This window comes from Molossus molossus, unplaced genomic scaffold (genome assembly GCF_014108415.1).
Source record: "Molossus molossus isolate mMolMol1 unplaced genomic scaffold, mMolMol1.p scaffold_m16_p_2, whole genome shotgun sequence".
Taxonomy (NCBI): Eukaryota; Metazoa; Chordata; class Mammalia; order Chiroptera; family Molossidae; genus Molossus; species Molossus molossus.
The window spans coordinates 103,257,513-103,270,812 of NW_023425355.1; the positions used below are offsets into that span (position 1 = coordinate 103,257,513).

Below are 13,300 nucleotides of genomic sequence, written 5' to 3' on the forward strand. Positions count from 1 at the left end.
CAGGAGCAGAAACCACAGGGGGAACCACTACTGGTGTAGAAAAATCTGAACTGTGATTGATGAATTACTGGAGGCTGAGTATGAAAAACTCTAATAGTTAAAAACTCCAGGGGGACCCAGTTATGTTGGGGTTCCACAGTATTGTAAGATTTGCCTCCAGGAGATCAGTCAGTTTCCAATAGTTAGTATCAGAAAAATCCCCCCAGGCTTCCAGCAGAAAGAGGGGAAAAGGAACCATTTTGAAATACACCAGAGCACTATATTCTGCTTAACAAGGCCTGCCTTCAAGTGAACTTAGTTAACCAGTGCCTAACCTGCTGGAGTATTATCAGAGCTTAACTGACAAGGGAAGGGAAATATCCAAATCTAGCTGCCTTTCCCCCCTAAGTAGATAAGTAGATAGAACAAGACTGAGAAACACTTGTGAAGTTTAAAGTCCAGAGTCTTTAAGCTCCCTAAAAAGACAGACCTAATCATAGAACTATAGAATACTTCCTTTCCCCGGATACTTCACCACCACATTACTAAAGACCTATTTACAGCAGTTTATTTTACTTGGTGTTAGGATTCGGGAATGTGGCCTATTGCCGATAAAGGCCATGGTTCAGGACGTGAGCCCAGAACTGGCTGCGCAAGCACAGGTCATGTTTTCTTATGTAACAGAACCCTTACATAAGCATGACACAGCAAGGCTTAGGACGCATGCGCTACACAGCACCCCGCTTAGATCATCCCACTGCATGATTCTATAAAAGCTGTTAGAAGTGTTGGAGTAAAGTTGCTGCTGCTGACTCCCCTGATGTCATCTCCACGAGCTTTCTTTACCCTGAGTATCTCGCTGTTGAAACCTCCCCTGCAACCCTCGGTGGACGACACTCGGCGTAGTCAGCAGGATGAGGTGAGTACCCCAACAGCCCCTAGTGAGGAGCAGCCCCAAGGTGGATGGGATATGGCCCCCAGCATCCCTCTGGTACGTGGTATAGGCGTAACTAATGCCCCGGATGCCACCAGAAGATTGGGACACTGTACATTCACTTCCTGAAGAGGTGTAGAAGGCTTTGGAAATACTGGAACTGAATATTCCCATGGCACACGGGTAGAATCACCTGGATGCTCCTGGCAGTCTTGCGCCATGCCAGTGGAGACATCCAGGACCTCACAAACCAAGTGTAGCAGCTACATCGGAAAGAGGACTTGGAGCAGCACCTGGCAGTGGCTGAGTACATGCTCCAGGGTCCACTCAAGTCAACGGTGACTTCCTGTGCAGTCCTGCTGGGTCCATACGGCAAGCCTGGCCCTTGGTGAAATAGATGGTAGAGATAGAGGAACCATTAGCACTGGGAGGGGAGCTGGCGGGACCCTAGCAGTTAACCCTGCATATGTCTTATATGACGTATTCTGCCATGGAGTTACCGGACTTTGCAAAGTAGTGTAAGCAGCAGTTGGGGGAGTCTGTCCCACCTTGGTTGTTACACCTCTGGGATGACTGTGTGAACAATACTGAGCTCAGCCCCATTGAGATGGGGCAATTGGCCAGTATCACCACTGTCCCCTCATTGTGGCAGCAGTTGTAGAATGTGCTGCAGACGAACCCCCAGGCTGGTAACCAGACACTGATCAATTGGTTGGTGGCGGCTGCCCGAACCATGTGGGAGAATGCTGGAGATCTCCTGGAGCACATAAGTAAGTGGACCACTTACCTGAACTTAGTACAAGTCATATAGGAGATGGGTATGTGCCAGATGACGTTTGCCCCGCAGTATGGCAGCCCCGATGAAGAGCTGTTTATGGCTTGCATGAAGGACATGGTGCTAGCAAATGGCCCTTCAGGGACTTTTGGGACTATGGCAGCTTTATTAGCCCCTTACACAGATCTCCTGGTCCATGAAATAACTGCTGCCTTGGTGCGGCTGGGGGATATGGAAGTATGAAAGCAAGGCTGGGTGGCATGGGTACGGGGACTCATGGAAGGCAAGACTAAACCATCTCGAGCCACACCAGCCACAGGTGCTGTGGGTAAGGTGACCCACCGCAGGCCAGAGAATGGGCCAGTGAAGGTAAGCCAGCATCAACTATAGTGTGATCTACTAGCAGCCAGGCTGGCCAAGGAGAAGATAGATGGGCAGCCACTAGAACTGCTGTTGGACCTGTGGTGGAACCTGCGCCCTGAACAGCAATACACTCTCTTATCCCCTGTAACTAAGACACAGAGGTGCAATTGGCTGACTACCTGCCTGATTAGAAGACAGGCTGAGGCACCCAGTTGATAGGGGAAGCGGATGACCAGAGGCCATATGTAGAAGTGATTATTTACTGGTCCCCCCAGAATGTTCAATGCATTTTGGCCCTTGTGGATACAGGGATGGATTCTACTCTGATTTATGGGAATCCAGACTGCTTTCAGGGCCCTAGCACTATGATAAAGGGATATGGCAAATCCAAGTACGATGAGTTACCCTTATGCTGGTGTGGACGTTTGCCGCCAACCCCCTAGGAGGTGTGTATTTTGCCAATTGTTGAATATATACTGGGGATAGATGTTCTATGAGGCCTCACAGTCCAAACTATGCAAGGCGAATTCCATCTATGGGTGCGTATGGTAAAGACAGTGATTAAAGGACACTCACAACATGCTCCCTTGCAGCTCCTGCAAGCAACATGTGGAGTCAATGTGAAACAGTACTGACTATATGGGGAAGAAATTGGGTGAACTATTCTGAAACTAGAAGAAACAAGGGTTATTTGCCCAATGCATAGCCCCTCTAATTCCCTGGTGTGGCAGGTGTGAAAGCCTGACGGCTCATGGAGGATGACTGTGCACTACCAGGAACTGAACAAGGTTACCCTGCCCTTACATGAGGCAGTACCAAATATCACTGAATTGATGAACCACTTGTCACAAGAATTGGGGCGGTTTTATTACGCTGTGGATTTGGCTAATGACTTTTTCTCCATAGACATTGACTTCAGAGCCAGGAACAATTTGCCTTTACCTGGGAAAGAAAGCAATGGATGTTCCAAGTATTACCCCAAGGCTATTTACATAGTACAACTCTCTGTCATGGTTTGGTAGCCCAGGATTTAGCATCCTAGAACAAACCTCCACATGTATACCTGTTCCATTATATTGATGATATCATTTTTACTTCTGATTCTCCTACAGAGCTAGAAGCCAGAGCACAGAGCCTTTGGAATGGCCTGACCGGCTGGGGTTAGGCCGTCAATGAGGAAAAGTCCAAGGTCCTGGATACTCTGTTAAGTTTTTGGGTAATGTTTGGTGGGGAAAGACAAAGGTCATGCCAGAGGTGATTATAGATAAGATACAGGGCTATCTCCAACCAGAAACAGTGAAACAATTGCAGACATACTTGCAACTGCTAGGGTTCTGGCGAACCTTTATACCCCATTTAGCCCTGTTGATGAAACCCCTCCACCACATGGTCCACAAGGGGGAAGCCTGGGACTAGTTCCCCAAGTGGAGCAAGAATTTCTGGCTACAAAACAGGGGGTGACCCAGGTGCAGACATTTTGAGTTGTGGATCTGGCTTTGCTATTCCTCCTGACTGTACAAGTGGATGGCCTGAGATTTGTCTGGGGCCTCTGGCAGAAACAAGGGACTCGGGAAAGCCCTATTGGGTTTTTGTCCCAGTTGTGGAAGGGAGCTGAAAGTCAGTACTTCCTTATTGAAAAGCAGTGATGTATGCAGCCCTAATGGACAGTGAAAGTATCACTGGTCTTTGTCTTGTCACAGTACAAACGACCTATCCAGTAGAGGGGTGGCTACGGTCATGGGCTACCCAAAGCCCCACTTTGAGAAAGTGGAGAGTGTACTTGGAACAGAGAGCCCAGTTCTCTACTAGCCCTTTAATGCAGGAGCTGCACTCCTTGCTAGGACCTATAAAGCAGAATATGAGGAGCCCTCTGTGGAAGTGGAGGGAAGCCCCAGCCCCTTTGAGGAGGGAAAGCCTCCCCCTCGGCAGACACCTGGTATATAATGATGGTTCTTGCTGGGGCCAACCGCCAATGTCGGCGGTGGTGGCCCTGCAACTGGCTACAGATACTTTTTGGTATGATACAGGAGCCAGACACTCAAGTCAATGGGCCAAATTATGAGCCATGTAGATAGTGTTAATGAAAGAGTCTGGCCATGTGCACATGTGCACCGATAGTAGAGCAGTATACAGGGGCTTAACTCTGTGACTGCCTCGCTGGGCAGCCCAAGAGTGGTTTATAGGCCACAGACCCCTTGGGGGAAAGATATGTGGCCGGACCTTTGGGAACGGGGCCTAAAAGAAGGAGTGGTAATCTGCCACATGTCAGGGCATAAGCCCTTGCAGACCCCTAGAAAAGATGCAGCCTATGCACTGGTATGAGTGCAAGCCCTTCTGAGCTCTCCAGAACCGGCTGTAGTAGCTGCCTGGTTACATATGAAACTGGGTCACATTGTTGCTCGAACCATGGGTTTGGTGGCCCAGTGCTGGGGCTTGCCTATAACTAGAGCTAAGGCCCAGCAAGCTGTGTGTGAATGTCCGTGGTGTGCCGAACACCACCCAAAGCAGAGACAGTTACCGTTGAAACTGGGGCAAATTCCCAGGGGAGCCCAACCTTTACAAAACTGTCAGGTCGATTACATTGGACTGTTGCCTTAGGACCAAGGAGCGTTTATGTGTTAACTGCTATTGACACCACTAAGGGCCTTGGATTTGCCTTCCCTGTGGCCAAACAGATCAGCCACATACTCTACAAGCTCTGGAGTGGTTGGCGGCCACCTATGGGAGGCCCCTTATAGCTAGTGATAGAGGAACTCACTTTACAGGCCACTTGGTCCAAACCTGGGCATGGAACAATGACATCAGTTGGAAATTACATGTCCCTTATAGACCCCAAGCCACAGGTAGGATAGAGCAATTCAGCGGGTTCTTGAAGGAAAAATTATGAGCCCTAACACCTCATTGGAGGTGCTGGAAAAGACACCTACCTATAGCAGTGAGGCTAAAATGAACAACTGTGAAAAACAGGTGAAGCCCCTCTGGCCAAGGTCACCGAGGGTACCACCTGAAACAGACTTAAGGCCTTCCATGAGAGGAGGTACCATTATTTTACCTGTTCCCACAGTGGTGGCTCCTGGATGTGCAGAGCAATGGACATGGCCTTGGCAAGTAGAAACCTTTGAGGCCCCTTGTATAGTTCTTCTCAAACCCTGGGGTCAAGATTTGGAAAAGGGGCTCTCACTTATTCCCTAATTAGGATGCTGGCCTCTGATAGTACAGGCTGTGTTGCCCCCTGAGGTGAAAAGTTTCCTCTTGTGCGGCACACCAGCCATTCATCTGTGGCCCATACCTCTATATCTGGTAAACATAGAAGAGGAGCCTATGCCCCCCATGCCAGGACTACAGGTGTGGTATCACCGGCCAGGAGCCCCCCCCCCCACAAGCTACCATCCTATCACAGGGTAAGCAGGTAGCATGCATCTTGCCAGAGGGTCATGACTTGCAATGATGGTTTCTTTATCTGCTTTGTCTTACCACCCAGGCTACTGGGAACAGTTTACTGTCCTGGGCACATACCTTCGCCAAGGTCACAATGTGTCACATTGCTGGGTCTGTACCGAGTTACCCTCAGATACTTCGGAAGACTGTCCCTGGCAAGTAGCTCTGGCTACAGTCAAGAATTGGACTGCTCTCTGCAACTGGAATTATGCCGGTGTCGAGTGGAATGCACACTGCCGAGTTACTGAGACCCTCCTACAATGGATTTATCACAATGAACCTCCCTTACTCGGGAAGGTTGTATACAATGGTTGGGGGTGGCTGGTGGGAACCCATGTAGAATTATTGCAAGTAGCCCCTTTCTGTACAGAGCAAGTGAATTATACTGTCCCCAATTGTACAGTAGGTTAGATCCCTAAGGAACTGTGTCACAACATCTCTTGTATAAGGGATACCAACCACTGGTGGGATGGGAGAAAATTAGTGGGTACCAAGCATACAGACTTTTTACCGGGCGATGCCCTCTGCATCTGTTGACACTATGGGTGGCCCTACCTTATCATACATTGGACAGGATGATGCACATGGGGGCACCCCTTTATATAGGGCCACTTTGCCCCTACTGTAACCCAGAGACCCACTAATTGGCTATGGTAAACCCACTGTTTACCATAGATGGCGCCGAGAGAAAAGAGCTGCCTGGTTCTGTCCCCTGGCTTTGTTTTTACCTGGGGGTAGAGTCATAGCTGTAGAATTGCAAGTAGATGCTTTGGCTCAACATATAGCCCAAGCCTTGAATGTTACCTCTATATCGCTAGCCTTGCTGATAGATGAGACTACCAGATGCATAAAGTAGTGTTACAAAACAAGATGGCTTTAGACCTCCTGACTGTGATACAAGGAGGAATTTGTGCCCTTTTGCATGTGGAATGCTGTGTTTGTATTCCAGATCATCAGCAGCAAATACAGAAAGCCTTAAAAGAAATAGATGCTGAAGTTTCATCAATACAGGCCCTCCAGGAAGACCTCCTGACACAATGGTGGACCAAGTTGGGGAATTTCTGGAGATGGGCCCTATTGATTTTGTCAGGCCTCGCTGGAGAGCTCATGGTTATATGCTGCACCCTGTACTGCTGTTGTGGGCTCTGTGCATAGGGAAATGCTTTATGGGTCAAGTCCCGACACACAAGCCTCTCCAGGGGTGGGCTGTGAGGACCTGGGAACGTGGCCTATTGCCAAAAAAGGCCATGGTTCAGGATGTGTGCCTGGAACTGGCTGTGCGAGCGCAGACCATGTTTTCTTATGTAACAGATCTCTTACATAAGCATGACAAAGCAAGACTTAGAATACATGCGCCACGCAGCGCCACGCTTAGATCATCCTACTGCATGATTCTATAAAAGCTGTTAGAAGTGTTGGAATAAAGCTGCTGCTGATTCCTCCTGATGTCGATTCTGCAAGCTTTCTTTACCCTGGGCATCTTACCACAGAATCTCCCCCCAGCAACCCCTGGTCGATGACACCTGCTATATCATGTGCAGCTATCAAGAAAAAAATTCCAAGCCATAACAAAAGCATAAAACACAATTTGAAGAAACAGATCAAGCAACAGAACCAGACATGGCAGGGATGTTGGAATTATCAGACTGGGGATTTCAAACAATTATGATTAATACGCTGAGGGCTTTAGTGAATAAAGTAGACAACATGCAAAAACACATGGTCAATGTAAGCAGAGAGATGGAAATCCTAAGGAAAAAAACAAAACTGAATGCTAGAGATAAGTAAACACTAACAGAAATGAAGAATGCCTTTGATTGGTTTATTAGTAGACTGGTCACAGATGAAGAGAAGATCATTGAGCTAGATCACACATCAGTAGAATCCTTGAAAACCTAAAAGAAAAGAATACTGAAAATACAGAACAGAATATCTAAGGACTGTAGAAAAACTATAAAAAGTGTAACATGTGCATAATGGGAATACCAGAAGGAGAAAAAAGAGAGGAAGAAACAGAACAGATATATAAAACAATAATGACTGAGATTTGCCCCCAAATTAATGTCAGATGCAAAACCACAGATCCAGGATTCTCAGAGAATACCAAGCAGGATAAATGTCAGAAAAACTAATCCCATACCTACTCAAGTATACCATTTTCAAATCACAGAAAATAAAAAATAAATTTTAAAAATCCCAAAAGAGGAAGAAAAAAACCTTACCTATAGAGGAACAAAGAGTTACATCCAATTTCTCTTCAGAAACTATGCAAGTAAGACCAGAGTTGAGTGAAATATTCAAAGCTTTGAGAAAGAAAAACCCACAGACCTCAAATTCTGTATCCCCCCAAAAAATTGTGCTTCAAAAATGAAGGAGAGATGGTTTCTCAAACAAACTAAAAAAGGAGGGAATTTGTTATCAGTAGACCTGCTTTGCAAGAAATGTTAAAAAAAAAAAAAACATTCTATGGAGAAAAGGTAAATAATATAGGTCAGAAACTTGGATCTACATAAAGAAAGAAAAGGCATTAAAAAAGAAATAAGTGAAATTAAAATTAAAATGTTTCGTTTTTGTTCTTACTAATTGAGCTATCAAGTAACAGTTTATTCAAACTCAAAATAGTAACAACATATTCAATTATGTATGCTTACATATATGTGCATATATATATATATATGCTTATATATAAGTGAAATAAATGACAAAATTATATAAGAGACAGAAAGAAGGAATTAAGATTATTTTGTTATTATAAGATACACTACATGTAAAGTAGTACAGTGTTATTTAAAAGTAGACTTGGATTACTTGTAGATGTATATTGAAAACTCTAGGAAAACCACTCAAAATGCTTTAAAAAAAAAAAAAAAGAAAAGAAATATATGCCCGGCTGGCGTGGCTCACTAGTTGAGCATCAATCCATTCACCATGAGGTAGCTGGTTTGATTCCCAGTCAGGGCACATGCCCAGGTTGTGGACCTGATCCCCAGTGGGGGACATGCAGGAGGCAGCCAATAGATGTTCTCTCTCACTGATGTTTCTATCTCTCTCTCCCTCTCGATTCCTCTCTCTCTAAGATCAATAAAAGAAAAATAAAGTATAACTATATGCAAAGAAAAGAAAAAAAATGGAATCATACCAAATGCTCAATTTTTGAAAAGGCAGGAAAGAATGGAAAACAAAAATAGGAACAAAACACAGGTTAAAAAATAAAAAACAGTAATGAATAAGGTAGATATTAAACCAAATATATCAATAATCATCCTGAATATCAATGGTATAAATGGAAAAGACAAAGTTTGGGAGAGTGGATCAAAAAACAAATTTAACTATATGATGCCTACAAGAAACCCACTTCATATATAAAGACACATAGAGATTAAAAGGAAATGAGTGGAGAAAAATACCATGTTAATAGTTATCAAAAGAAAGCAGGAGTAGCCATGTTAATCACAGACAGAGAAGAATGCAAAATAAGTAAAGTTATCAGGGGCAAAGAAGAGGATAACATAATGACAAAGGAGTCAATTTCTGAGATGACATAACAATTATAACAATTTTTAAAAAATTTATCTTTATTGTTGAAAGTATTACAGATGTCCTTCCTTTTTTCCCCCATTGATCCCCTCCTCTATGCTCTCACTCCAGCTCCCAACCTTTACTGCACTAATATCTGTGTCCATTGGTTATGCATATATGCATATAAGTTATTTGGTTTATCTCTTCTTGACATCCCTTCCCCCTTCCCTCTGACGTTCATCAGTCTGTTCCCTACTTCCATGTCTCAGGGTCTATTTTGTTCATCAGTTTATTTTGTTCATTAGATTTCACACATAAGTGAGATCATATGATACTTGTATTTCTCAGACTGCCTTATTTCACTTAGCATAATACTCTCCAAGTCTTCCATGCTGTCACAAAGGGTACAGCTGCATAGTATTCCATTATGTAAATGTACCACAGCTTTTTATCCACTCATCTATTGATGCACACTTGGGCTGTTTCCAGATTTCAGCTACTGTAAATCACACTACTGTGAACATAGGGGTGCATAAATTCTTTCTGATCGGTGTTTCAGGATTCTTAGGGCATATTCCTAGAAGTGGGATCACTGGGTCAAATGGCAGTTCTATTTTTAATTTTCTGAGGAAACACCATATTGTTTTCCATAATGGCTACACTAGTATGCATTCCCAGGAGCAGTGTACCAGAGTCCTCTTTTCTCCACATGCTTGCCAGTACTTGTTTGATGATTTGTTGATGGTAGCCATTCTGGTAGGTGTGAGATGATACCTCATAGTCATTTTAATTTGCATCTTTCTGATGATTAGTGACGTTGATCTAATTATTTTTTCATGTCTCCTGGCCATTCGTATGTCCTCTTTGGAGAAGTGTCTATTCAGATCCTCTGCTCATTTTTTAAATTGGGTTGTTTGTCTTCCTTTTCTAGAGTTGTATGAGTACTTTATATATTTTGAAAATTAACCCCTTATCGGATGTATCATTAGCAAATATGTTCTCCTATACTGTGGGTTCCCTTTTTATATTGATGCTGGGTTTTTTGTTTGTTTGTTTTTGCTATGCAGAAGCTTTTTATTTTGATATAGTCCCATTTGTTTATTTTTTCCTTTGTTTCTCTTGCCCTAGGCAATGTATTGATAAAAATTCTGTTTTGTGAGCTGTTGCCTATGGTTTCTTCTAGGATTTTTTATGGTTTCACAGCTTTCATTTAAGTCTTTTATTCATTTTGAGTTTATTCTTGTGTGGTGTAAGTTTCTGGTTTTTTGTAACTTTTTTATGTTCAATTTTTTTTAATACCATTTATTTAAGAGACTGTCTTTACTCCATTGTATGCTCTTGCCTCATTTGTCAAATATTAATTGAGCTTAATGGCTTGAGTTGATTTCTGGGTTCTCTGTTCTGTTCCATTGATCTATATGCCTGTTCTTGTACCAGTACCAGGCTGTTTTGATTATAGTGGCTTTGTAGTATAACTTGATATCTGGTATTGTGATTCCTTCTACTTTATTCTTCTTTATCAAGATTGCTGTGGCTATTTGGGGTCTTTTTTGGTTCTATATAATATTTTTGGAGTATTTCACAGATCTAGAACAAATACTCCAAAAATTCATAATGTGTATATGTCTAACAACACAGTATCAAACTACATAAGGCAAAGACTGATAAACTTGCAAGAAGAAAAGATGAATCCACTATCATAATTGGAGGCTTCAATACCTCTCTCTTGGAAATGGAGAGATTTAGCAGACAGAAATTTAGTAAGGATACACTGGAATTCTATACTGTCAACCAACTGAATATAATAGACATTTATAGACTGCTTCATCTAACAACAACAGAATAAATATTTTTATCAATCTCACAAGGAAAATTTAACAACATAGACCACATGCTGGGTCATACAACACACTTTAACAAATTTATAAAAATAGAATTTATACAGTGTGCATTCTCAAACCACAAGTGAATTAGAGTAGAGATCAGTAAGAGGAAGATACCTAGAAAATCTCCAAATACTTGGATATCAATCAACACACTTTTCAATAACACATGAGTCAAAGAAGAAATACCAACAGAAATTTAAATATATTTTGAACTAAATAAAAATGAAAAACTAACTTATTAAAATTTTTGGGATGCAGCAAAAGCAGTGCTTAGAGGAAAATGTATGGTGTTAAATGCATATCTTGTAATAGAAAAAAGATCTAAAATCAGTCTTCTAAGTTTTTACCTTAGGAAACAAAAAAATAAGAGTAAATTATATACAAAGTAAGCATAAGAAAAGAAATAATAAGAATAAGAGGAAAAATCAATGAAATTGAAGAGAAGAAATCAATAGAAAAAAATTTAACAAAATCAAAAGCTCTTAACTTGAAAAGATCAATAAAGTCGATAAACCAGATAAGCCAAGCCAATGAAGAACAAAAGGGGGAGAACACAAATTATTGATATCAGAAAAATAGAGAGGTCATAACTATAGATCCTCTGAATATAATAAGGTTAATAAAGAAATACTTTATTAACAACTCTATGCCCAGAAATTTGATAAAGATGAAAAGAGTCAACTTCTTAAAAGAAACAACTTACACAAAAAGAAGTAGATGATCTCAATAGGCTCATATCTATCAAAGATTTTGAGTCAATGATTAATAACCGTCTGAAACACAAAGCACCAGGTCTAGATGGTGAACTCTACCAAACATTTAAGGAAGAAATTATAGCAGATCTCTATAATCTCTTTCAGAAAATAGAAGCAGAGGAAATATTTCCTACCTTATTCCATGAGGCCAACATTACCCAAATAACAAAACCACATAGACATTACAATAAAACAACATACCAATATCCCCCATGAACAGAGATGCAAAAATCCTTTACAAAATATTTGCAAAGAGTATAAAAAGAATTGTACATCATGACCAAATGGGACTTATCCCAGGTATGCAAAGCTAGATCAACATTAAAAAATCAAATAATATAATCCACCACATCAACAGACTTACCACATGATTTTATCAATAGATCTATAAAACTCATTTGACAAAATCTAACACACATTGATGATGATAATTCTCAGTAAACTAGGAATAGAGGGGAACTTTCTCAACTATATAGAGACTTACTACAAAAATTCTACAGCTAACATTATACTTAATAGTTAGTAACTAGAAGTATACCTAACATCAGGTACAAGACAAGGATATCCACTCTCATGATTTTTAAAAATACAGTTGTCCCTCACCACTTCACACTTCCATGTTTGCGGTTTCACTCTATTGTAGTTTTTTCAAATATGGTAACGTATTTGAAAAACCGCAATAGAATGAAGCCCCAAACATCAAAGTGTGAAGTGGCGAGAGATGACTGTATATTTGAAAAAAACTGCCATAGAGTGAAGCCACGAAAGTCAAAGCGTGAAGTGGTGAGGGATGACTGTATATAAATAAAGAATTTTTGCAGAAATTAACTTATTGTGGTAGAGTCTGAAACTGATTAACCATGATAAATGAGGGCTGACTGTATTGTACTAGAAGTATTTTCTAATGCAATAAGGCAAGAAAAAGAAGGAAAATACATATAGATTGGGAAGACATAAAACTGTGTGTGTTCAGAGATAACATGATTATCTATGTAAAAATATAAAAGAATTGACAAAAACTTCAAGAACTAATGAGCAATTATAGCAAATTTGCAGGATATAAGATTAATATACAAAAGCAGATTACTTTTCTATATATCAACAACAAACAAGTGAAATATGGAAGTAAAAACACAATACCATTTATATTAGGATCTAAAAAAATGAAATGCTTAGGTATAAAAGTCTAACAAAAATGTTCAAGGTCTATATGAGGGAAGCTAAGATTCTGATAAGAGAAATCAAAGAAGAACTAAATAAATGGAGAAATATTCCATGTTCATGGGTAGGAAGACTCAATATTGTCAAAATGTCAGTTCTTCCTAGCTTGATTTATAAATTGAATGCAACCTAAATCAAAACACCAGCAAGTTATTTCATGGAGGCAAAAGCCACAGAATAGCCAACGCAATATGGAAGGAGAGGGAAAATTGGAGGACTTACACTACTCAAATTCAAAACTTAGTATAAAGCCACAGTGTTCAAGACAATGTGGTATTAGGGAAAGAGTAGACAAGAAGATTAATGAAACAGAATAGAGATCTCAGATAGATCCATATAAATATATCAATTAATTATTGGCAAAAGAACAAAGGTAATACAATGGAGCAAAGATAGACTCTTCAACAAATGATGCTGGAAAAACTAGACA

The 13,300-nt window shown here is 41.1% G+C and overlaps 1 long non-coding RNA gene across 1 annotated transcript; it reads left to right on the forward strand.

Moving 5' to 3' along the window:
- Positions 1-749: 749 nt before the first annotated feature.
- LOC118636185 lies at positions 750-6,935 on the forward strand. Its single transcript, XR_004960625.1, has 3 exons — positions 750-898; positions 3,164-3,240; positions 5,533-6,935. It is a non-coding gene; the product is annotated as an uncharacterized LOC118636185 (long non-coding RNA).
- The last annotated feature ends 6,365 nt before the right edge of the window (positions 6,936-13,300 follow it).